Below are 25,540 nucleotides of genomic sequence, written 5' to 3'. Positions count from 1 at the left end.
ATGGGTTCATTAATGGCAGTCGAAATGGATTTACGAAAGGTAAGTTGCATCTGACAAATTTAAGAGTTCGTCCAGGTTTCTTGGGATGTGTGCAACAATTGGCACGGTGTTTATTGCCCATCAGTGGTTACCTGAGAGCATCAAGAGTTGGCCACATAGTGCAGAACTGGAGTCACGTAAAGTCCTATAGAGCCATAGAGTCATAACGGCACAGAAGGAGGCCATTTGGCCCATCGAGTCCGTGCCGGCTCTCTGCAGAGCAATCCAGTCAGTCCCATTCCCCCGTTCTATCCCTGTAGCCCTGCAAGTTTATTTCCCTCAAGTGCCTATCCAGTCTCCCCTTGAAAACATTGAGGGGGAAAAATTCAGTATCGCCCCATTTGGGCGCCATTATCGGCCGGGCGCAAAGTTCAGCGCCTGGCGCTAATTATCGCCTCCAATAGCAAACTTGGCTTTTATCGCCCCTGGAGGTGATTGGAACGCTAAATCAGGCACTTCACACCTGTCTTAAGGTGCAAACGCTGAGGAGCGAGGCGCTAACTCAGAGCGCTGGCGAAGCAAGGAAGGGCAAATCAAAATAAACCTGCAAAGTGCTGCTCAGTACTCAAAACTCCTTCACACAGCGTTGAATCTCTCCAGAAGTCTCTCGCTCTCTCTCTCTCAGACTGCGTGATGCAAAAATGTCACCGACAAAAAAAGGCAGGAAGCGGTCGCCTTTAAATAGCGCTCCCCTAGTCCCTTTCTGACAGCATAACGCTCCCCTCAACCTGTCGTTGCTCGCGGCAGGCGGTAAGGCAGGGGGCGCCACTCAATATCCGGTCCGGGGCGCTACCGGGGCATTGCGCACTCGACTGACATCACAATCTGCCGGCGCAGGAGATCGTGGCGATCTGAACCAGTGAGACTTGGAAAAGGAATTCTGCTGAGTGCAGAGGTATTACTCGTGGTGCTCCCAAATTGCCAAATGACACCAACAAAGAATAATAACAAACAAAAAAAAATTGCCCTGCAAAATGTCTAGTTAATTTCGCAAGCGGCACAAACATCGCCGCGCACGGGCGCTAGTTGCTTTGTGCCCCATTAGCGCCCTCTTAAGGCGCTAACGGGAGGCGCAAACAACTGAATTTTTCCCCCTGAGTGTCTCCGCCTCCACCACTTCCGTCGGCAGCGAGTTCCAGGTCCTCACCACTCGCTGCATAAAAAAGTTTTTCCTCACATCCCCCCTGTATCTCTTGCCCAAAACCTTAAATCTGTGACCCCTAGTCCTTGTACCATCAACTAGTGGGAACAGCCTTTCCCCGTCTAGCCTATCCAAACCCGTCATAATCTTGTACACCTCTATCAAATCACCCCTCAACCTCCTTTGCTCTAATTAAAACAAATCCAGCTTCTCCAACGATAGCAAAATACTGCAGATGTTGGAAATCCGAAATAACAACAGAAAATGCTGGAAAAACTCAGCAGGTCAGGCAACATCCGTGGAGAGAAATTTGAGTTGACGTTTCGGGTTGGACCCTTCTTCAAAACTGGAGAGAAAAGGAACTAGATCGAAGGCAGGGCTGCGATCGGACAAAAGAATAAAAGAACCAAAAGAAGTAAAAGAGATTAGAAGCTAGACGAGATGGTAATAGGCTGGGATTAGGTGTAAAGTGTACTGGCAGGGCAAAAGATAGCTGCCAGGTGTGAGAGAGAAACAAAAGGAAAGGGGGGGGGAGGAAAGGAGTGGAAAAATATAAGTAAAAATGAAATAGGGGCCGAGGTTATGATCTGAAATTGTTGAACTCGATATTGAGACCGGAAGGCTGCAGAGTGCCTAATCGGAAGATTACCATCTCGTCTAGCTTCTAATCTCTTTTACTTCTTTTGGTTCTTTTATTCTTTTGTCCGATCGCAGCCCTGCCTTCGATCTAGTTCCTTTTCTCTCCAGTTTTGAAGAAGGGTCAAACCCGAAACGTCAACTCAAATTTCTCTCCACGGATGTTGCCTGACCTGCTGAGTTTTTCCAGCATTTTCTGTTGTTATTCCAGCTTCTCCAATCTGTCCTTGTAGCTAAGACGTGTCGGCCAGTCTCGGCAGGAGTGGCAGGTTCTGCTCCCTGAAGGACATTAGTGAAACAGTTGGGTTTTTACAACAACCCGGCGGCTTTTCATGGTTATTTTACTGGTGCCAACCCACAAATGACCAGATATCATGAATTCAATAACATAACTTGCCATGGTGGGATTTTTACTCACAACCTCTGTGTTGCTAGTCCAATGCTATAACTACTAGGCTACTCTACCCTAAATCATCTTTGACCAGTGGTTTATAACAACAACAACTTGCATTTATATAGCACCTTTAATGTAGTGAAAGGTCCCAAGGTGCTTGCAGGAGCATTATCAGACAAAATCTGATCCCAAGCCACATAAGGAGATATTAGGGCAGGTTGGTCAATGTGATAAGTTTTAAGGAGCATCTTAAAGGAGGAGAGAGAGGCGGAGAGGTTCAGGGAGGGAATTCCAGGGCTTAGGGGCCCAGGCAGCAGAAGGCACAGCCGCCAATTGCGGAGCGACGCAAGTCGGGGATACACAAGAGGCCAGAATTGGAGGAGCGCCGAGATCTCGGAGGGTTGTGGGGCTGGAGGAGGTTACAGAGTTAGGGAGGGAGGGGCGAGGCCGCGGAGGGATTTGAAAACAAGGGTGAGAATTTTAAAACTGAGCGGTTGCTGCACCGTTGAGACAACGCGTCGGATTTTCAACTTGCTGCCCCGGCTGTCAATTAGCTGCCTGCATAGAAATCTCACCATTTTCATTTCTATTGATTGCAACGAAAATCGGGCAGTTCCTGTAACAGAAGGCCGATTCATAGCTGCAGCTGTACACGTGCGTGACAAGCTTAAAATCCATCCCAGCTGGTTTGTTGGCATTGTTCGGTAATGTCAGCCTAGGGGCTGGGATGCACAAAGCAACCGATCCTGTCTGGGGGCATGGAAAGCCCCAGCAGAACTTGAAAGACCAGGGGCTAGATTTTCAGTTGCTTGCGCCAGCAGTTAGCGCCTTAAGAGAAGTGATTTTCGGGCGCTATGCGTGTAGCGCCCGGGCGCAGCGCAGTTTGCGCCCCGCCCCAAATTAAGTTGCCCGTTAGCGCCGGCGCAAAGTTTAGCGGCCGCCCGGATGCGCGCGCAGAAAATGACGTTACATCCTCGTGCAACGCCCTTTGGCCGCCCCGAATCCAAACTTCAGTCGGACCGCCCCATTGTGCGGCTGGCGTCCAGTGCGTTTGTAAAATGGAACGCAACACACCCTGGGGAGCGCAAATTAAAGGGCCCTCCTCCTGCACTATAATGGAAGGAACCAGTGTTTTGTGAATGGTGTATTTATGTCTCCTCCTCCTCCTCCTCCTCCTCCTCCTCCTCCTCCTCCTCCTCCTCAAAAAACACATGCACCCTTCCCCTTTAAGAGCTCACTGGCACCAGAGTGTCTGCCGTGCGCTGCGCCCGAGCTCGGGTGTTGCGCTCTGCACCGCCAGCTTAGCGCCTAAAGATAGTAGTGGAACGCCACTTTTAGCGCTCCACCAACCTCTTAGGGCGAAGCCACTGAATTTCCGGCAACGGGGCGCTACTTTGGGGCGGGCGCTAACTTCGGGCGGGCGCTAAGGTTAGCGCCCCAAAACTGTCTATACTGAAAATCTAGGCCCAGATGCCCTCTTCTCACTACAACCAACAAGTAAATAATTTAAATACATAAGTTTGCAGCAAAAGGTAACGCCTTCCAAATTAAAGCAGGTTTGATATCTGACAGGGCTCACCTAGAGGCGTCTCGCAACGTAAACGCAGATGTACCTAAAGTCAATTTAAGAGTCAATAAATGCATCAATTGAGCACAATTAACCTATTTAACATAGAAACATAGAAACATAGAAGATAGGAGCAGGAGTAGGCCATTCGGCCCCTCGAGCCTGCTCCGCCATTCAATGAGATCATGGCTGATCATCCAAATTCAGTACCCTGTCCCTGCTTTCTCCCCATATCCCTTGATCCCTTTAGCCTTAAGAAATATATCCAACTCCTTCTTGAATATATTTGATGAATTGGCCTCAACTGTCTTCTGTGGTAGAGAATTCCACAGGTTCACCACTCTCTGGGTGAAGAAATTCCTCCTCATCTCTGTCCTAAATGGCTTACCCCTTATCCTTAGACTGTGACCCCTAGTTCTGGACTCCCCGACCATCGGGAACATCCTTCCTGCATCTAGTCTGTCCAGTCCTGTCAGAATTTTATAAGTTTCAATGAGATCCCCTCTCATTCTTCTAAACTCCAGCGAGTACAAGCCCAATCGTCCCAATCTCTCCTCATACGCCATTCCTGCCATTCCAGGTATCAGCCTGGTGAATCTTCGCTGCACTCCCTCCATGGCAAGAACATCCTTCCTTACATTTTAAGCCTAGACAGCTGCGTGTACATTAAAAAGAAAAACAGACTTGCATTTCTCTAGAGTCTTCACGACCACCGGGCGTCCCAAAGCGCTTTACAGCCAATGAAGTACTTTTTGAAGTGTAGTCACTGTTGTAACACAGCCAATTTGTGCACAGCAAGCTCCCACAAACAGCAATGTATTGCACTCAGGGCTGTCCCTACAATCAATGCTCCCCTTTAAGCTGCGCAGCGCTCCAGGGGTCCCGTGCAGCCAGTGAGCCGGCTTTTAAATTGAAGAAACCGCGCATGTGCCGACCTTTGAAGGGGTCATGCAGCCCATTAAAGGGGCGGCGCGGCCCAAAACAAAATCACGGGGAGCATTGCCTCCAATCCCTCCAATTGAACGGTCAGAGAACTTCCAAGTACTTGGCTGGTGACAGATAAGAGAGTAATCCAGGACAAAATTAATCAGCATTTGGAAAAGTAAGAGCGAATAAATGTCAGTCAGCATGGATTTGTTAAAGGCAAATCGTGTTTGACTAACTTGAATGAGTTCTTTGATGAATTAACAAAGAGGGTCGACGAAGGTAGTGCAGTTGATGATGTGTATATGAACTTTCAAAAGTACCACAAATAGACTTCTTAGCAAAATTAAAGCTCACGGGATTAAAGGGGCGATGGCAGCATGGAGACAAAATTGGTTAAAGGACAGAAAGCGGAGAGTAGTGGTGAGCGGTTGTTTTTCAGACTGGAGGGAAGTGTGCAGTGGTGTTCTGCATTGGGTTGGTATTGGGACCACTGCTCTTTTTGATATATATTAATGACCTGGACTTGGGTATACAGAGCATAATTTCAAAGTTTGCAGATGACACGAAACATTGGTTCGGCCTCAGCTGGAGTATTGTGTCCAATTCTGGGCACCGCACTTTAGGAAGGACGCCTTGGAGAGAGTGCGGAGGAGACTTACTAGAATGGTACCGGGGGTGAGGGACTTCAGTTACGTGGAGAGACTGGAGAAACTGGGGTTGTTCTCCTTGGATCAGAGATTTAAGGGAAGATGATAGAGGTGTTCAAAATCATGAATGGTTTTGATAGAGTAGATAGAGAGAAACTGTTTCCAGTGGCAGGAGGACACAGATTTAAGGTGATTGGCAAGAGAACCAGAGGGGAGCAGAGGGAAAAAAAATTTACACAGCAAGTTGTTGTGATCTGGAACGCGCTGCCTGAAAGGCTGGTGGAAGCAGATTCAATAGTAACACTCAAAAGAGAATTGGATAAATACTTGAAGGAAAAACATTTACAGGGCTATGGGGGGAGTGCAGAGGGGGAGTGGGACTAATTGGGATAGCTCTACCAAAGAGCCGGCACAGGCACGATGGGCCGAATGGCCTCCTTCTGTGCTGTATCATTCTATGATTCTGTAGTTCTCTGAACTATTTGGAGAGAAAGTCTGGTTATGAAAGAAGGTGCAATCGACACATTGTCAGTAACTTGTTCCCATCTTACTCCCCGGGTCAAACGCAAGGATTCTGTGTCATAATGGAACTGGTGAAAGCTCGGTTTTCAGCTCTCCTTGGCACTTTAGAGCACATCCCCCCCTTTCACTCTCTCAAGGTTCAGGGAGAGAGGAAAGTTTGAAGAGATAACTCTGAAACGCTGTAGCTGATGTGTCCCTTCGTGTTTTCTACACAAATCAAAGAACATTCTTTACTTTTTCTGAGTTGACCTTGTGGAAAACCCTGTAACGAAAGTGCCAGCCTCACGGTTTCCTTTTTTTCTGCCTACATTAAACCCCTCAACCTTAACTGTATATACCCACCACAGCCACTGTAGGCAAATGTATCATGGATTTAAACTGGCCCCTCCCTTTAAGACCAGAAGGCAGTTCTTCACACAAAGGGTAGCGGAAATCTGGAACTCTCTTCCCCCAAAAAGCAGCTGAGGTCAATTGAAAAGGTCGAGACTCAGATTGATAGATTTTTGTTAGGCAAGGGTATTAAGGGTTACGGAACCAAAGTGGGTAGATGGAGTTAAGATACAGATCAGCCATGAAATTCTAACAGGACTGGACAGACTAGATGCAGGAAGGATGTTCCCAATGGTCGGGGAGTCCAGAACCAGGGTCACAGTCTAAGGATAAGGGGTAAGCCATTTAGGACAGAGATGAGGAGGAATTTCTTCACCCAGAGAGTGGTGAACCTGTGGAATTCTCTACCACAGAAGGCAGTTAAGGCCAATTCATTAAATATATTCAAGAAGGAGTTAGATATATTTCTTAAGGCTAAAGTGATCAAGGGGTATGGGGAGAAAGCAGGTACAGGGTACTGAATTTGGATGATCAGCCATGATCGCATTGAATGGCGGAGCAGGCTCGAGGGGCTGAATGGCCGACTCCTGCTCCTATCTTCTATGTTTCTATGTTTCTATGATCTAATTGAACATCTCAAGGGGCTGAATGGCCTGCTCCTGTGGCTATGTTCCTAAATCTAAAGGCGAATGCCTGAGCTTCCTCGGAGTTTTAATTGAAAGTTATAATATCCAAAGTTGTTAATGGCCTAGCTGTGAAGCCCGTTGCCGCCACCTGCTTGCCTGTGGCCCCATCAGCCTCACTGCCTGCCCACTCAGGCCGAACCTGACCATTAACCAACCTCAACATTCTGTTTGACCCTTGATGACCTTGCAACTGAACATCTAGCCCTTTTTTTAATGAAAAAATTAATTCTCAGGATGTGGGCATCGCTGGCAAGGCTGGCATTTATTGCCCATCCCTCGTTGCCCTATGAAGGTGGTGGTGGGCCTTCTTCTTGAACTTCTGAAAATCTATCCCAGTGAGTCTTGGAACATTAGGAACATAAGAATAAAGACATAAGGATTAGGAGCAGGAGTCTGCCATACGGCCCCTCGAACCTGCTCCTTGCATTCAATAAGATCATGGCTGATCTTCAACCTCAACTCCACTTTCCCGCCCGATCCCCATATCCCTTGATTCCCCTGGAGTCCAAAAATCTATCAATCTCAGCCTTGAATCTACGCAACAACTCAGCATCCACAGCCCTTTGAGGCAGAGAATTTCAAAGATTCACCGCCCTCTGAGTGAAGAAATTCCTCCTCATCTCAGTCTTAAATGGCCGACCCCTTATCCTGAGACTATGCCCCCTAGTTCTAAACACTCCAGCCAGGGGAAACGATATCCTCAGCATCTACCCTGTCAATCCCCTTCAGAATCGGAGAAATTCGGTATCGCCCTGTTTGGGGCGCAATTATCGGCCGGGCGCAAAGATTAGCTAATTATCGCCTTCGACTGCAAACTTGGCTTCTATCGCCCCTGGAGGTGATTGAAGCGCTAAATCAGATGCTACACACCTCTCTTAAGGCGCTAACGCCGAGGAGCGAGGCGCTACCTCAGAGCGCTGGCGCTACCTCAGAGCGCTGGCGAAGCTCATCTGATGTCAGTCAGCAATGGAGCACAGACGCACTGGAGAGGGTCGATTTTGCTCTCCATCCACACCCTGCTCATTGCAGCCTTGAATCTCGGCCTGGAGAGACCTGTACATCAAATCTGCTGGAAAGAACAATGGAGAGACCCAGGGAAAGAGCTCAGAGTGCAGCCCCCATAGTCTCTTCTAAATCGATGCAAGGAAGGTCAAATTAAAATGAACCTGCAAAGTGCTGCTCAGTACCCAAAACTCTTTCACACAGCGTTGAATCTCTCCAGAAGTCTCTCTCTCTCTCTCAGAATGCGCGGTGCAAAAACATCGCTGACATAAAAAGGCAGGAAGCGGTCGCCTTTAAATAGCGCCCCCCCAGTCCCTTCCCGACAGCAAAACGCTCCCCTCAACCTGTCGTTGCTAGCGGCAGGCGGTAAGGCAGGGGGCGCCACTCAATATCCAGTCCGGGGCGCTAACGGGGCGTTGCGCACTCGACTGACGTCACGATCTGCCGGCGCAGGAGATTGTGGCGGTAGTGTTTAGCGCCGCCGCAAAATGTCTGGTCAATTACGCGAGTGGTGCAAACATCGCCGCGCCCGGGCGCTCGTTGCTTTGCGCCCCATTAGCGCCCTCTTTGGGCACTAACAGGAGGCGCAAAGCAACTGAATTTTTCCCCCTATACGTTTTGTTGTGGAAAGAAACCACTCGGAGTCACAGGTAGGCTGTGATATGAGAGAAACTTTATTACAAGCCTTCAGCGTACCGAAGTCTCAAATTTACAATGGTCGTGGCAGTTTATTTATACATAATCAGCCATTAATTATCGGTTACGTAGGCTTTGGCAGTTGCTTCCCACTATCTCAACTGTCCCGGACCCAAGGTCCTTACTTCTGCCTTTCTGCAGTTTTGGTTATCTTATCTGGCCTCCAGTTACCATTATCTTTGTTCCTTGTTCCTGATTCAAGGTTTCGTGAAGAAACTTCATTACAACTACTACTACTGTTAAATGCTGACACTACGCTTTGGTCTGGTTTTGGTCAAGCTTCCCATCATGCCTTGCAGTTACAGTAACATTTTAATAGCATGGCTTCGAACACAACTATAATGCACATGTAAAGGTTATCCAAACCTACAGGTTACCCTATCAGTCCCTCCTGTTGGCCCCTGGTCAGCCCTCCTCTGATCCAGGTAGGACACACCTAAAACTCCAAATTATCTACCTGATGGATTTTCCAGGGATCCAACTGGACTCCCGCAAGTGTCAAATCCATAAATTACATGGTCCTCTTACAGCCTCACCGATGCCCTAGTGACATTGGCTGTGATTGGGACCCAGTCAGCCAGATGTATATGGCATACGCGTCCCACTTTTCCCCAGTCTCTGAGAGTGGCACCTTGGCTACTGACACCAGGGCGTAGCCCCTATTTGACATCATCACCATTTGCACCACTTGGGAAATCATCCGTTTTTGATAGCAACAGATGAATATACTGATGATAAGGACGAGTGTGGAGGTGATGGCGGCTGCCACTCTACCTATGACTCACCAGTTAGGCTGTCTTTGGCTCTCTCCTACTGGGCCTGTGGTTGAAGCTCCCTACCTTTTAGCTCCCAGCCTTCTAGCTGTTCGTTTGGTCAAGTCCACCTCCACTCTTCCCCTAGTGATGGTCTGTTTACTCCATGCAATGTATTCCATTGTGGTTTTCAAGGCCTGTTCCACCGCCACCCTAGCGGCTCTCCCTGGTGTATCACCCACACTCAACTTGTCATCCCGCCATGGGCTGAAGACCAGGCCGGCGAGGGTTCTGCCTGGTAGATGGAAATCTCCCAAGGTGAGAGATTCTGAAACTTGAAGGCGAAACATATGATTATTTGCACATACCAATCCTCCGTAGAGGTAGTTCTTCTCATCAGTCAGAAAACACCACTGTCGGAGATGCCTGAATTGCCCTAAAGGCACTTTCCAAAGGCTCTACCATCACCACCACTGCTGAGCCCTCATCTATCGATTTCAGGGTGTTACAGGTACACACTATGTAGTGCTCCAACTCAGTACAACACTCATCCGTGGTCATCAGGAGGGTGCCATTCTTGCCAGGTGCTACGTATCCGCGGGTACCCACCCGGTACACCGATTCGCCTCTGACCACTCCCAGAGGCTCTACTTTACATCCCCCCTGATATGTCCCATTCTTGTGCCCATGTGGCATCATCATTAGAAATCTAAATGCATCCACAGTCCCCGCACCTGATGGTCGGGTTACCATGAGCTCCTGTCTATCTTCCTCCCAGTTAATCAGATTGAGACTGCTGACTTCCTTCTGCGCATGCCGGGGCACCGTCCCAAACCTGATGTTTTCAATGTCTGATTCAACGCTGTCAAACAAGGCCCGAGCCAGCACGTCACATGCTCGCCCCTTGGACTGTACATCACTCGCCTTTATTACGGCTTTCCCTAGGACCTCTATACCTCTCTGTAACCCGGTTCCCTGCACTTCTACTGCTGTAAGCGCATACTCCATTCCCTGAGCTGTGAACCGCAGGCCCTTGGCGCTTTCCTGCACCACCCAGGAGGCATAGCTATCCAGGCCCATGATTTGCCATGAATCTAGAACCGAGTTGGCATTTCCAAACAAGCCCCCCACTTCCCCTAATATACTTGGTCTCCGCCGCCCCTTGGAGGCCCCTACTTCGGGGGCTATGCGGTCCTTATAATCACTAAGTAATCGCTGCAATTTATGCTTCGCCCAAGTAATTGATGTTGGGTGATCACTGCAATTGGCCTCCAATGCCGGCACTATACTGCTCAGGTTATAGGTTACTTCTAAAGTGACTACAGTTACATCATGTAACAGTGCCTTCAGGCCCCCGACCCTGATCATGCCATCTGTTGGAGGTGGCGCCATGGTGGGACACCGCGACGGCTTTTGATATCCACATGTTGTTAAATCAAAGCATCTTATATCAGTACAACCCAACCACTTAAGAACATCACTACACAATTGTTGGCAATGTTGTCCCTCAAGTCCTGGTCCCCAAATGAATGGGGTAATTTAGTCCACCCTGCTACAATGTTGACGGTTCTGATGACCGCACCCATCACCTTGTGCGGTGAGCAGGAGGAGTATGACTAACGTCCAAGTCCGGAAAAAGAGTGGGAGAGCAATAGTGGTAGGGGATTCTATAGTAAGGGGAACAGATAGGCGTTTCTGTGGCCGTAGACGTGAATCCAGGATGGTTTGTTGCCTCCCTGGTGCCAGGGTCAAGGATATCACTGAGCGGCTGCAGGGCATTCTGGAGGGGGAGGGTGAACAGCCAGAGGTCGTGGTCCACATTGGTACCAACGACATAGGTAAAAAGAGGGATGAGGTCCTGCAGCAAGAATTTAGGGAGCTAGGTGAAGGATTAAAGAGCAGGACCTCAAAGGTTGTAATCTCTGGATTACTCCCGGTGCCACGTGCTAGTGGGTATAGGAATAGGAAGATAGAACAGATGAATGCGTGGCTAAAGGGATGGTGCAGGGGGGAGGGCTTTAGTTTCCTGGATCACTGGGTCTGCTTCTGGGAAAGGTGGGACTTGTACAAGTCGGACGGTTTACACCTGAACCAGAGGGGAACCAATATCCTTGCGGGGAGGTTTGCTAGCACTGCTGGGGGGGGGTTTAAACTAACTTGGCAGGGGGATGGGGTACAGAGTGGAGCTATAGTAGGGGGTGATTTACAGCCAAATACAGAGGAAAAAACAAGTCAGCTGGGAAGGCAGAGCAAATATGTGAAGGCAAAAGGGAATATGGCAGGGCTGGAAGGCATTTATTTTAATGCAAGGAGTCTTGCAAATAAGGTGGATGAACTGAAGTTGTTGTTGAACACATGGGAGTACGATATTGTTGCTATCACAGAGACATGGTTGAGGGAGGGTCAGGACTGGCAGCTCAATATTCCGGGGTATAGAATCTTCAGGCGAGACAGAGGGGGGTGTAAAAGGGGAGGGGGTGTTGCAATATTAATTAAGGAGTCAATTACTGCTGTAAGGAGGGATGATATATTAGCGGGTTCCTCTAATGAGGCCATATGGGTAGAACTTAAAAACAAAAAGGGGGCAAGCACTTTGCTGGGAGTGTACTATAGGCCCCCAAACAGTCAGGGGGAGATAGAGGAACAGATATGTAGGCAAGTCTCAGAGAAGTGCGAAAATAATAGGGTAATAATAGTGGGGGATTTCAACTTCCCCAATATAAATTGGGATAGTCAGAGTGTGAAAGGCTTAGAGGGTGCAGAATTCTTAAAGTGCATCCAGGAGAGCTTTTTGAGCCAACATGTAGAAAGTCCTACAAGAGAGGGGGTGGTACTGGACCTAATTCTGGGGAATGTAGCCGGGCAAGTGGTGGAAGTATCAGTAGGAGAGCATTTTGGCGACAGTGACCATAATTCGGTGAGATTTAAGGTGGTCATGGAAAAAGACAAAGACGGCCCGGAAATAAGGGTTCTAAATTGGGGGAAGGCCGATTTTAATATGATAAGGCAGGATCTGGCCAAAGTGGACTGGGAGCAGCTACTTATAGGAAAATCCACATCAAAACAGTGGGAGACTTTCAGAAGGGAAATAGAGAGAGTACAACGCCAACATGTTCCTGTAAAGGTCAAGGGTGGGACCAACAAGCAAAGGGAACCTTGGATGACAAGGGATATACAAAAATGCATTAGAAATAAAAGGGGAGCTTTTGGCAGTTACGAAAGACTAAAGATGGAAGAAGCCCTAGAGGAGTATAAAAAGTGCAGGGGCATACTTAAAAAAGAAATTAGGAGGGCGAGGAGGGGCCATGAAATAACACTGGCGGGCAAAATAAAGGAAAATCCTAAGATGTTTTATAAGTATATTAAGGGCAAGAGGATAACCAGGGAAAAGGTAGGGCCCATTAGGGACCAAAGTGGCAATCTGTGTGTAGAGCCAGATGATGTAGGCGGGGTTTTAAATGAATTTTTTGCATCTGTGTTCACTATGGAGAAAGACGATGCAGACATAGAAATCGGGCAAGGGGACTGTGACATACTTGAACATATTAGCATCGAGAGGGAGGAGGTGCTAGCGGTTTTAGCAGGCCAAAAAGTGGATAAATCCCCAGGCCTGGACGAGATGTATCCCAGGCTGCTGTGGGAGGCAAAGGAGGAGATTGCAGGGGCTCTGACACAAATTTTCAGAACCTCTCTGGCCACAGGGGATGTACCAGAGGACTGGAGAACAGCTAATGTAGTACCATTATACAAGAAGGGTAGCAGGGATAAACCAGGGAATTACAGGCCAGTGAGCCTAACACCTGTGGTAGGGAAATTATTGGAAAAAATTCTGAGGGACAAAATTAGTCTCCACTTGGAGAGGCAAGGATTAATCGGGGATAGTCAGCATGGCTTTGTCAAGGGTAAATCATGTCTGACAAATCTGATTGAATTTTTCGAGGGGGTGACTAGGGGGGTGGATGAGGGAAATGCTGTGGATGTGGTTTACATGGACTTCAGTAAAGCTTTTGACAAAGTCCCGCATAGGAGACTGGTCAAGAAGGTAAGAGCCCATGGGATCCAGGGAGCCTTGGCGCGTTGGATCCTAAACTGGCTGAGTGGCAGGAGGCAGAGGGTGATGGTCGAAGGTTGCTTTTGTGACTGGAAGCCTGTGTCCAGTGGGGTACCTCAGGGATCGGTGCTGGGTCCCTTGTTGTTTGTGATCTACATAAATGATTTGGATGAGAATGTAAAAGGTATGATCAGTAAGTTCGCAGATGACACGAAAATTGGTGGGGTGGTAAATTGCGAGGAGGAAAGCCTCAGGCTACAGGACGATATAAACGGGTTGGTCAGATGGGCGGAAAAGTGGCAAATGAAATTTAACCCTGAAAAGTGCGAGGTGATGCATTTTGGACGGACAAATAAGGCAAGGGAATACACAATGAGTGGTAGGACCCTAGGAAGTACAGACGGTCAGAGGGACCTTGGTGTACATGTACATAGATCCCTGAAGGCAGCGGAACAGGTAGATAAGGTGGTTAAAAAGGCATATGGGATACTTGCCTTCATTAGCCGAGGCATAGAATATAAGAGCAGGGAGGTTATGATGGAGCTGTACAAAACGCTGGTGAGGCCACAGCTGGAGTACTGTGTGCAGTTCTGGTCGCCTCACTATAGGAAGGATGTGATTGCTTTGGAGAGGGTGCAGAGAAGATTCACCAGGATGTTACCTGGGATGGAGCGCCTCAGCTATGAAGAAAGACGAAACAGGCTGGGGTTGTTTTCCTTGGAGCAAAGAAGGCTGAGGGGGGACCTGATTGAGGTGTACAAAATGATGAGGGGCATAGATAGGGTAGACAAAGAGGAACTTTTCCCCTTAGTAGGGGGGTCAATAACAAGGGGGCATAGATTCAGGGTAAGGGGCAGGAGATATAGAGGGGATTTGAGGAGGAACTTTTTCACCCAGAGGGTGGTTGGAATGTGGAACTCAATGCCTAAAAGGGTGGTAGAGGCAGGAACCCTCACAACATTCAAGAAGCATTTGGATGAGCACTTGAAATGCCATTGCATACAAGGCTATGGACCAAATGCTGGAAAATGGGATTAGACTGGACAGGGATGGATGGGCGGCGCAGACACGATGGGTCGAAGGGCCTCTTTCTGTGCTGTAAAACTCTATGACTCTATGACTCTATGACATATGCCAGTGACCGTTATATCTCCATCAGTAGCCACGCTAGTTTGTAGTTTTGTATAATTGTCACTTCTGGGTCCGATAACAGGGATCCAGACCGAGTTGAAGGAGTCTGCTTGCGTGGTGCCGGGATGGACCTCAAGTTCATCTGACCAACCGCCCGGGGCGCAATACCCTGATCTTTCCCTCTGTGATGGGCAGGGAGGCCGTTCCAATCGGACAGGTTGTCCGGGGGCGGACAGTTCATGGTTGTTGCCACAGATAGGGTCCTAGTATCCTTGACCCATATTAAATTTGGGATTTATTTCCCATACCTTGGTCATATGGGTATGTGCGGTGACCCGGTCCGTGATCCATATATTGGGTTTCTTTACCCATTCCCCTTTTCCCCCTGTGGCAGTTGCATGTATTGTCCTGGATGTTAACAAGTACTTTTATCGATATGCACGGTGGGCACCTCCCACGTTACCGTAATTGTCAGGAGGGTGATCACCATCACGGCCGTCCACCAGGCCGCCATTGTGAGATAGGTTTATCTGAAACAAAGTAATTAAGAGATCTGCTACTAGCTTTCCTGTTGGTAGAAGCAGAATATGAGTCATGCGGCTTAACCTGGGACCAATGTTTCCACCTACCCACCTTTTGTATGTCCAAACACACACACATGTATCGCTGGTCATTAGGACCATGTAAGGCCCAGACCACCGAGGCGCCAGTCCCGCTTTGGATGGCACCCCTTTTACAATTACCCTGTCTCCCACCGTTGGGAGCCCCGATGACTCGGGTTCAGGCCTGCGCCCATGTCGATCTGCCACTTCTTGCTGCTGCTTTTCTTCCACTTTCATCCCTTGAAGCTGTTTACATAATACGTGTAATTCTATCCCTCAGCGGCCCTGTTTCACTACACCCTTCTATCACCCCTTCTGGTAATCTCACAGCCCTCCCAGTCATTAATTCATACGGAGTCAGTCCTATTGTCCGGTTGAGGGGTCGGGAGGACATCCACCCAGTTCTTACCTGTGCTCACAATCGTTTTTGCTATAGCCATTTTCAGGGTTCTATTCATACGTTCCACCATTCCGGAACTCTGAGGGTGGTAAGGTATGTGGAACCTCTGCTTTACCCCCAATAACTGACATGCCCTCTTCATGACCCAACCCGTAAAGCGGGTCCCCTCCTTCCAGAGTCCCTCGTCAGACCACCCGACCATCCTTCCCCACGACTGCCCATCCCGTATGGGGTGTACCACTTTTACATTTCCTAGAACCTTCGACAACCATTACCTCACATTCCCCTTCAAGTGGGCTATCTTTTACCCCACAACTTTCCTCATCCTCTACCGCTAGTTCACACTGATGTTCTTCTCCTTCCGTTAATATGCCACCTGCAGGGTTCAATCAACCGTCTTTAACAATCTGTACAGAATTATCCTTTGGGATAAGTACCGCTTCCCACGCTGCTCTTCGGCTTTCTGATATGCTCTTAACCTTCCAGTATTAAGTAGGATATTGTAGGAACGGATGTTCCTATCTGAATAAGGTATTCGACTCGATGAATCAAATCAACAGGTTTTAATGAACAACGAAGTTAACAGGGAAACTACAGGAGAAACGGTACACAGGTCTACACAGCTTGCTGGGCACTCGACGACTGCTGGAAGATTCTGGAAGCTGACGTCATGACGTCATCGCGTTCTTCGCGCCACTGGTGGTCACGTGATCGGCGTCATGATGTCATCACGTGGAGTGCAGGAAAACACAATACAGTACAGTTTAAAGGTGCAGTCCACGGTTGCACTACACTGTAGTTAAAGGGATTATTACCAATTGTTCTGAGACCCTTGGTGGCTCCGCCACAGGCGCCCCCCCAGAATCCACTTTAACGGACATTGTCAACCGAGTAGGAGGCTTAATGATCCTGGCCGAACGGCGACGAAATTCAGGCCGCGGAAACGGGGCATTAGTGGAAGGACCAGTGCCGGATTGCGGCAGAAGCGGCGTCTCGGGCGAGGCAGAAACTTCAGTCAGAGGTGCAGGCGCGTCAGAGGCCGAATCGGGCTGTTCGACGGTGGGCTGGTGCACGGCTGGTCTGGCGGCTAACGGCGGTCGGCCGCGGCGAGGCGGTTGGGCAGCCACGACAGGCTCACCCCGATCCAGGTGGGCTGGTTTGAGCCGGTCGATAGAGACGGTATCAGGCTTTCCACCGACTTCGACTGTGAAAAACTTTTCCCCTGATGCGATGACATGAAAAGGCCCGGTATACGGTGGCTTGAGTGGGTCTCTGTGACCCTCTTGTCGAATAAAGACATAGTCCGAACTCATGAGCTCTGCCGGGACATGAGACCTCTGCAGGTCATGGTGCGAGGTTGGGATGGGCAGGAAATTCCTAGCCGCCTCCTGATGAAGTAGGAGCTGTTGAGCTGCAGACCATGGTTCGGTGTGTGGAGGGAGAAAGTCACCTGGCACTCTGAGTGTCTGGCCATAAACCAGCTCAGCCGATGAAGACTGGAGATCCTCCTTTGGTGCTGTCCGGAGGCCTAGCATCACCCATGGGAGCCTGTCCACCCAGTTGGGTCCCCTCAAGCTGGCATGGAGGGACGCTTTGAGAGACCGATGGAACCTTTCGCACAGGCCATTCGCCTGCAGATGGTACGCGGTGGTACGGTGCAGCTTGGTACCCAGGCCTTGTGCCACTGCGTTCCACAGCTCTGATGCGAATTGCAGACCGCGGTCCGAGGAGATGTCCGATGGCACCCCGAACCGAGCCACCCACGATGAAAGAAATGCCCTGGCGACGTCTGCTGCGGTGGTAGCGGCCAAGGGAATTGTCTCTGGCCACCTGGTGGTCCGCTCTACCACCGTCAGGAGGTGTGTGAATCCACGCGACCCGGGAAGGGGACCTACTAAATTCATGTGAACGTGGTTGAAACGGCGCTCAGGCACCGGGAAGTTGGCCACCGGAGCCTTGACGTGACGGTTGACTTTGGATTTTTGGCAATCGACGCAATTGTTTGTCCAGTCCCGGACGTCCAAATGCATGCCTTTCCAAACGAATTTGCGGGACAGTAGCCATTGAGAAGCCCGCATCCCCAGGTGAGATAACCCGTGGATTGCCTGGAATACCTTCTTGCGCCATTCGACCGGCACAATGGGCCGGGGCACTCCCATGGATGTGTCGCACAAGAGCGTGGTTCCTGCCGCTTGAAACGGCACGTCTGCAACCTGCCAACTGGAAGGCATGGTCCTAAACGCTTGTACCTCTGGGTCTGCCAGTTGATCCTCTGCCAGTCCGACGAAATCGATGCCCAGGCGGACTGCCTGGACTGGAACCCGGGAAAGGCAATCTGCCACGAGATTATCCTTGCCTGACACGTGCCGCAAATCCGTTGTGAATTCGGATATAAACGTGAGGTGGCGCTGCTGCCGAGCTGACCAAGGTTCCGCTGTTTTGGCCATGGCAAAGGTGAGCGGCTTGTGGTCCACGAATGCAGTGAACGGACGGCCTTCTAGCAGGAAACGGAAATGCCGGATGGCCAAAAACAGGGCTAGCAACTCTCTGTCAAAAGTGCTATACTTTCGGTCGTTCTTGCGCAGTTGGCGGCTGAAAAAGGCTAACGGCTGCCAACCCCCGTCGACCCACTGCTCTTGAACTGCTCCGATGGCGTAGTCGGAGGCGTCCGTAGTGAGGGCAACAGTCGCGCCCGGGAGTGGGTGTGCTGGCATAGTTGCATCCGCCAACGCCGCCTTGGTATCGCGGAATGCCTGGTCCATTTGCGGTGTCCAAGTGAGAACATCCTTGCCCGACTTTCCTTTTAGTGCTTCGTACAGAGGTTGCATTAACCGGGCCGCCTTGGGGACAAAACGATGATAAAAATTTACCATCCCCAAGAACTCTTGTAGGGGTTTAACCGTGTGAGGCCGCGGGAATGCGGTAACTGCCTCTACCTTGGTGGCTAGCGGGACGGCGCCTTCTGGGGTAATCCTGTGTCCCAGGAAATCAATGCTGGATACTCCAAATGTGCATTTAGCCGGATTGACAATAAGGCCGTGTTGGCTGAGTCGGGCGAAAAGTGTACGTAAATGGGCCATGTGAGCTGTCGTATCCTTGCTGGCTATTAGGATGTCGTCCAAATAGACAAAAATGAAGGGCAGGTCCCGTAAGACAGAGTCCATCAACCGCTGGAATGCTTGCGCTGCGTTTTTTAGACCGAATGGCATGCGGAGGAACTCGAAAAGGCCGAACGGAGTGATGACTGCCGTTTTGGGGACGTCTGGAGGGTGCACCGGAACTTAATGATATCCACGAACGAGATCCACTTTCGAAAATATAGCGTTGCCAGCCAGATGTGCCGAAAAATCTTGGATGTGGGGGATAGGATACCTGTCCGGTGTCGTGGCGTCGTTTAAGCGTCTGTAATCCCCGCACGGTTGCCATCCGCCGCCTGGTTTGGGTACTATATGCAGTGGGGAGGACCAAGGGCTGTCCGAACGCCGGATGATCCCGAGGCGCTCCATGGTCTGGAACTCAGCCTTTGCGGCTGCCAGCTTGCTGGCTTCTAATCGCCGCGCCCGAGCGTAAACGGGTGCTCCGGTCGTGGAGATATGGTGCTCCACCCCGTGCCGTGTGCTTGCAGCCGAAAGGTAGGCCTGGTGAGCTCCGGGAATTCGCCGAGCAGGCGCGTAAACCCGTCTTGTGATGGAACCGCACAGGCCACCGACCAGGACACGGCAGTGCTGCGGTGGCAGGGCACTGCGTGGAAAGTGGACGCATTAATGAGTCGGCAGTGTTGGACGTCGACCAGCAGACCGTTTGCACAGAAAAAATCAGCACCCAGGATGGCCTGTGAGACCTTAGCTGTAATGAAGTCGCAGACAAAACGCTGACCGGCGAAGGTTAAGTTTACCGTCCGTTTCCCGAACGTACGCATGGCAGCGCCATTTACTGCCACGAGGGAAGGCCCCTGGCCGCCGGATAGTAGGTCCAGCTTTGAAGCAGGGAGGATGCTGCACTGGGAACCAGTGTCGCACAGGAATCGTCGGCCCGTAACGGAATCCGTAACGTAAATGAGTTTGCCCGCTGAGCCCGCCGCCATAGCTAACTTGCTGTGCTTTTTAGACCTTGTCGTCCGTCCGGTAGGACGCGGGCTTGTTGGAGTTTTTTTTTCTTGAGGGAAACTGCAAGGAGGCCGGCAGCATCGAGCTTTGGCGCCAAAACGGGCGTGGTACGCGCACCATCCTGCTGGGGGAGGGCTGGGCTTCGCGCGCGTGGGGGAAAGGCGCCTCGTGGCTGCACAACATTGCTGAGTAACAGTAAATATCTTGTCTGCCTCTGCAGCGAGTTCAGCACCGCCTGTGATGGCTGTGTTGGCCAAGGCCGCCTGAACCGGTTCGGGTAGCTGGCAGAGGAAAAGCTCACAGAATAAAAAGCATTGGGGTTCCGCGCCCAACAGCGTGAGCATTTGACTCATCAGCTGTGACGGTTTTGAGTCCCCGAGGCCGGGCATGGAAATAAGCTTGCGTGCCTGCTCCGACTTATTAAGATCAAATACCTGTACGAAACGGGCTTTAAGCGGTTCGTACTTGCCCTCCTCCGGTGGGCTTCCAAGGATGCTGACGACCCGCGAGGCCGTGGCACTGTCGAGAGCGGCAACCACGTAATAATAACGGGTCGCATCCGCTATGACCTCCTGGAGAGCGAACTGTGCTTCTGCCTGGAAAAACCATGCTGCTGGCTGCTGTTCCCAGAACTGCGGCAGTTTAAGGGCGACGGCATTCGTGTTCATCCTCGACGAAAGTTGTCCGACGAGATCGGGGTCACCAATGTAGGAACGGAGGTTCCTATCTGAATAAGGTATTCGACTCGATGAATCAAATCAACAGGTTTTAATGAACAACGAAGTTAACAGGGAAACTACAGGAGAAACGGTACACAGGTCTATACAGCTTGCTGGGCACTCGACGACTGCTGGAAGATTCTGGAAGCTGACGTCATGACATCATCGCGTTCTTTGCGCCACTGGTGGTCACGTGATCGGCGTCATGATGTCATCACGTGGAGTGCAGGAAAACACAATACAGTACAGTTTAAAGGTGCAGTCCGCGGTTGCACTACACTGTAGTTAAAGGGATTATTACCAATTGTTCTGAGACCCTTGGTGGCTCCACCACAATATTGTTTATGTGGTTTGTGTGTTTCCCCCTTGATCATGACGGGTGTCATATCGACCCTCCCACAATCCTCTTTGTGTCTAGCCCATACCTCTGGAAATTGGGAACACACAAGCCCAAAGATGACCTCAGCCATCCAATCCATGGTTTTTTTTTCTTCCTTTGCTGAGTTTTAAGATTGGTTAGCCTGCAAATGAGATATTTTGTTAGGGTGGCTATCTGACACCTGGCTTCCTCAAGATTCTGCAGTGCGGAGCCTGCCTGAACCGCGTTTACACTCTGCTGCTGCATGATCGCAGCAGATGAGGCAACTTGACACTGCAGAAGCTCGATCTGATTTTGTTCTAACATTTCATCATTCTGCATGAGGATAACATCATCATCTCGCTCCCATTCTGCTGCCTCTCTTTCTAAATCATCCCAATCAACCTCCTCACTGTCATTCTGTCCACCTTGCACTGACCTTGCCTTCATTATAGCGCCACACTCGGTGCCTACTGTTTTTAACTCTTCCACTAACTCCTCTTTTTCCTTCTCCCGTGTGGCTCCAATCTTACACATTTTTCAGGTGGACCTGACAAAGAACCACTACAGTTTCTCCTCCTTATTCTTGTTTTCCTTAGTCCACCATTCTTTCTGTCGGTCGGGAACCCATTCAGGATCCCAACCTTCCTTTCCCATTCTTTTTATTACCTTGTCATGTTTATTTAACAAATACTCCGTTATGGATCCCTGAGGACCCGGCTTTCCCGCGGCCATCTTACCTACTTAACTCTTTAGAAATCGCGGGGGTCTCCTACCCCCAGAGAGACACCCGCTAAGCTCTCTCCCCCGGCCCTCACCTGGCCGTCGGCGACCACAACCACTTTGCAATGTTGCCCTCTCTCTCTCACATGACAGCCACTCCGACTCCGTATTGTTCGAGATCCCTGATAGTCCGAGGGACCGCTCCGTGCCCACAGACCTAACTACTGGGTGGTATAAATTAACGTACTCACCCCACTTCGTCTGTTGGTCCCGGAACGGTGCCCTGGTTTCGGTACTAGCAGCGGATCCTGCCAACTACGCCAAGTTGTTGTGGAAAGAAACCACTCGGAGTCACGGGTAGGCTGCGATATGAGAGAAACTTTAATACAAGCATGCAGGGGAGAGCCTTCAGCGTACCGAAGTCTCTCAAATTTACGTGGCAGTTTATTTATACATAATCAACTGTTAATTATCGGTTACGTAGGCTTTGGCAGATGCTTCCCGCTATCTCAACTGTCCCGGACCCAAGGTCCTTACTTCTGCCTTTCTGCAGTTTTGCTTATGTTATCCGGCCTCCTGTTACCATTATCATTGTTCCTTGTTCCTGATTCAAGGTTTCGTGAAGAAACTTTATTACAACTACTGCTACTGTTAAATGCTGACACTGCGCTTTGGTCTGGTTTTGGTCAAGCTTCCCATCATGCCTTGCAGTTACAGTAACATTTTAACAGCATGGCTTCTAACGCAACTATAATATATATGTAAAGGTTATCCAAACCTACAGGTTACCCTATCATGTTTCAACCATTAGGAACAGGAGTAGCCCCTCGAGTCTGCTCCACCATTCAGTTAGATCGTGGCTGATCTGTACCTTAACTCCATTTACCCTCCTTTGCTCCATATCCCTCGATACTTTTACCCAACAAAAAACCATTGATCTCAGTCTCGAAAGCTCCGATTGTCCCAGCATCCAATGTCTTTTGGGGGAATGAGTTCCAGATTTACTTCCTTCCAGAACTTTTACCCAATCCAAAGTTGGTTAACAGTTACGCTAATCGATTCAACACCACAAGGAGATGCGGTACACTGCTGGAGGGAATTAGTTAACTTCTTCTTGCCAAAGTCATCAAAGATGTCGTCAGACACAGAAATCCATGCACTAATTCTACTTTAACAACACATCAATGATCACGCAATGAATACTATCATCAGATTAAGGATTACATTTATAAGTCACTAATAAATCCCAAAAAGTATTATGGGGAGTTGTTAGAATGTGGAACTTGTTACCACATGGAGTGTTTGAGGCGAATAACCTTTATGGGGAAGCTAGATAAACACATGAGGGCGAAAGGAATAGAGGGATATGCAGATAGGGGGAGATGAAGTAGGGTGGGTCTGTTTCTGTGCTGTACATTCTATGTAATTCTATGATGATAAGGGTACTGTTTACATAGAGTTATGTAGAATGCTATTAATGATTGCCAGAGTTTAAATTGTTACAGGCACAAACTTAGTTTAAATGTACCACAATATTTCAAGGTCAGGTGGGCCCTACTTAATACAGAATGAAGTTGCATTCAACATCAAAGATCGACACAAATTCAGCAAGGTTATTATAGGGTTATGTTTCTTCTATAGCTGACAGGTTAACAGATTTTTGAATAAAAAGTACTGTATATTCAACTACACTTAGTGTCTATTTCAGGATATTGCTGATAATCTGCCAGTTGTGACAATATTCTCCCTTGATTTTGTCCAACCTTGTACTTCTGGGCTGATTAGGTTAGAGTTGGACAGATGTTCCTCCTTTAGGATCATTCATAGTCACCACTAGGGATATCTGTGGGGTTCTTGGCCATCCATAGTCATAGTATTCCTCCCACTTTGGTTGCCTATTTCTCATCCTGTTATATTTATCCTTGGATATATACTCATTAGTTGTGCTATTATCCTTTCATTTCTGTGCCTCTGTTTTCAGTGACTTGAACAATTACCTAACAGTGGGATACATTTTACACTTTTCGTGGCGGTCATGGCTCAGTTAGTAGCACTCTCACCTCTGAGTCTGAAGATTGTGGGTTTAAGTCCCAGCCAGAGACTTGAGCACAAACATCTAGGCTGATACTCCAGGGCGCTACTGAGGGAGTGCTGGACTGCCACAGGTGCCGTCTTGTAGGGGGTTTTTTCCTGCTCTCTTGCCCGTTCTGGCCCCCTGCCAGGCTTCGTGCAAGAATTACCCTTGAGTGGTTCGACCCACTCCCCCTACGGTTCTAGACCTTGGACTTAGATGCAGAGAACAGTAGTGCAGAGAAGAGGACTCAATAGACCAGGCTGAATAGCACGAAATGGATGCTTTTATTTTTGAACAGTTTGAAGCATTACAAAATACATGTCATAGGCACAGATTAAAGTAACTACAATCATGCACAAATTTATGAACTTGACTCTATGGAAATGGGGAACACACGGCACATCGTAAAAGGGGAAACACATTACGATTTCCCTTAACTCCCTCCCCTATACCTAAACTAAGTTTCGACCTGGGGAACTTGGGATCATGCTCACCACTCTCGAAATCGCGAAAAGGGGTTCGCAGCCTTTTTGGCACCGCTTCCCGTCGTCACGTGGATTGGAAGCTTCTGGCGCAGTCGATATTCTCTCCTCCCTCGAGGCGGTGGGGTAGACCTAGCCTCGATGAGCGCTCGTCAAGGTTGAGATCCACTAGGCCTGTCGTGGATTTTTGTTCGTGGAGTAGACCTAGATGCAGGTTATGCACATGGGAGAATCTTGTGGCATCGATCGCCGGTTCTCCAGAGGGTTTCTTCTCCGTCGGCCTGGGTCGTCGATGATCTCCCGACCCCAGTACCCGGGCCACCCTCGTCGTCTTCTCGTCGTGGCCGAGCCTTGTTTGGCTGAACACCGGCCACGTTGTCCTTTTTCCGAAACCGTCCGTCTTTAAAAAGATGAAAACGTTTTCATCGATCTGCCAAAGTGGAAGAGGCGCCGATCCGGGCACCGTCCGCCCTTCGTTCGTTCCTCGTAGAAGAAAGTTCTTGAAGAAATGGAAGCCTGAAGTCGCCCAACAAGAAGCCGTAGCAGTGAAGAAGTAACTTAGATGGACTTTCAATCCATAGTTATACTCTTTTGGGACAGTCTTATCTCCCGCCAAATCATAGTCCTGTCTTTGTATTAATTTTGGCGGGCAGAGATCTCTGCAGGGGCGCTTTGTCTTGTAACGGAGCCGGTGATAACTTGAACTGGCCTTCCTGGCCGATAATGTCTGTTAATGTCCTTTGCATTGTCACCGCGGCTCGGTTCGCATATTGATCGGTCCGGACATTTTCCTTGATGGCTGCTAAACGGTTTTTCCTTTGTACAATAAATGGGTATAAGTGTTTTTACATTGTCCGCCCATATCTTGATGGGCCCCATCCTGTACTTATAATCCATTGAATATGTATGCTGTTGCTCTGAGTTTCGGTTCCCAGATACTGGCTTTCGCGGGTTTACTGTCTTCAATCCACAAGCCTGTCTAGCTTGCAGTAACAGAAATAAACTGGTTCAGAAACTGATCACGGGGCCTGGCGGCCATTTTGTATGCCCTTTTATCAAAGGTTTTTCTGTGCAAGCTTACTTTGGTCAATAAACAGTCTTATTTTATCCAGTTTTCTTGCGTGATTTTTGCTGAAAATTTTCGAATCTTACAGTCTTTCAGTGAGACATTAAACCGAGGCCCTGTCTGCCCTCTGAGCTGGTCATAAAAGATCCCATGGCACTATTTCGAAGAAGAGCAGGGGAGTTAACCCCTGGCCAATATTTATCCCTCAATCAACATCGCTAAAAAACAGATTATCTGGTCATTATCACATTGCTATTTGTGGGAGCTTGCTGTGCGCAAATTGGCTGCCGCGTTTCCTACATTACAACAGTGACTACACTTCAAAAGTACTTCATTGACTGTAAAGCGCTTTGGGACGTCAGAAGGTCGTGAAAGGTGCTATAGAAATGCAAGTCTTTCGTTCTTCCAATTTATCAAAACCTTTCTCCCTTGGAAGACTCACTTCATTAGTTCCGACAACTTCCTAAGCCTAATACAAAAGCAAAATAC

General features: G+C 49.2%; 1 protein-coding gene across 1 annotated transcript in view; it reads right to left on the bottom strand.

The window, feature by feature from the left end:
* The window catches only part of LOC147115413 (NAD kinase-like), an 84,465-nt gene extending 62,662 nt beyond the window's left edge, over positions 1-21,803 (bottom strand). Inside the window, exon 1 of the mRNA XM_085989678.1 lies at positions 21,681-21,803. The gene's annotated coding sequence lies outside the window, so the exon portion shown is untranslated. The remainder of the gene's footprint in view (positions 1-21,680) is intronic.
* Between the last annotated feature and the right edge of the window lie 3,737 nt (positions 21,804-25,540).

The sequence above is a fragment of the Somniosus microcephalus genome, chromosome 6, assembly GCF_052327205.1.
Source record: "Somniosus microcephalus isolate GS21.2 chromosome 6, FLI_Smic_1.0, whole genome shotgun sequence".
NCBI classification, from domain to species: Eukaryota; Metazoa; Chordata; class Chondrichthyes; order Squaliformes; family Somniosidae; genus Somniosus; species Somniosus microcephalus.
Note: the sequence above shows the minus strand (reverse complement) of the source record. Positions and strands in the feature narration are given on the sequence as shown.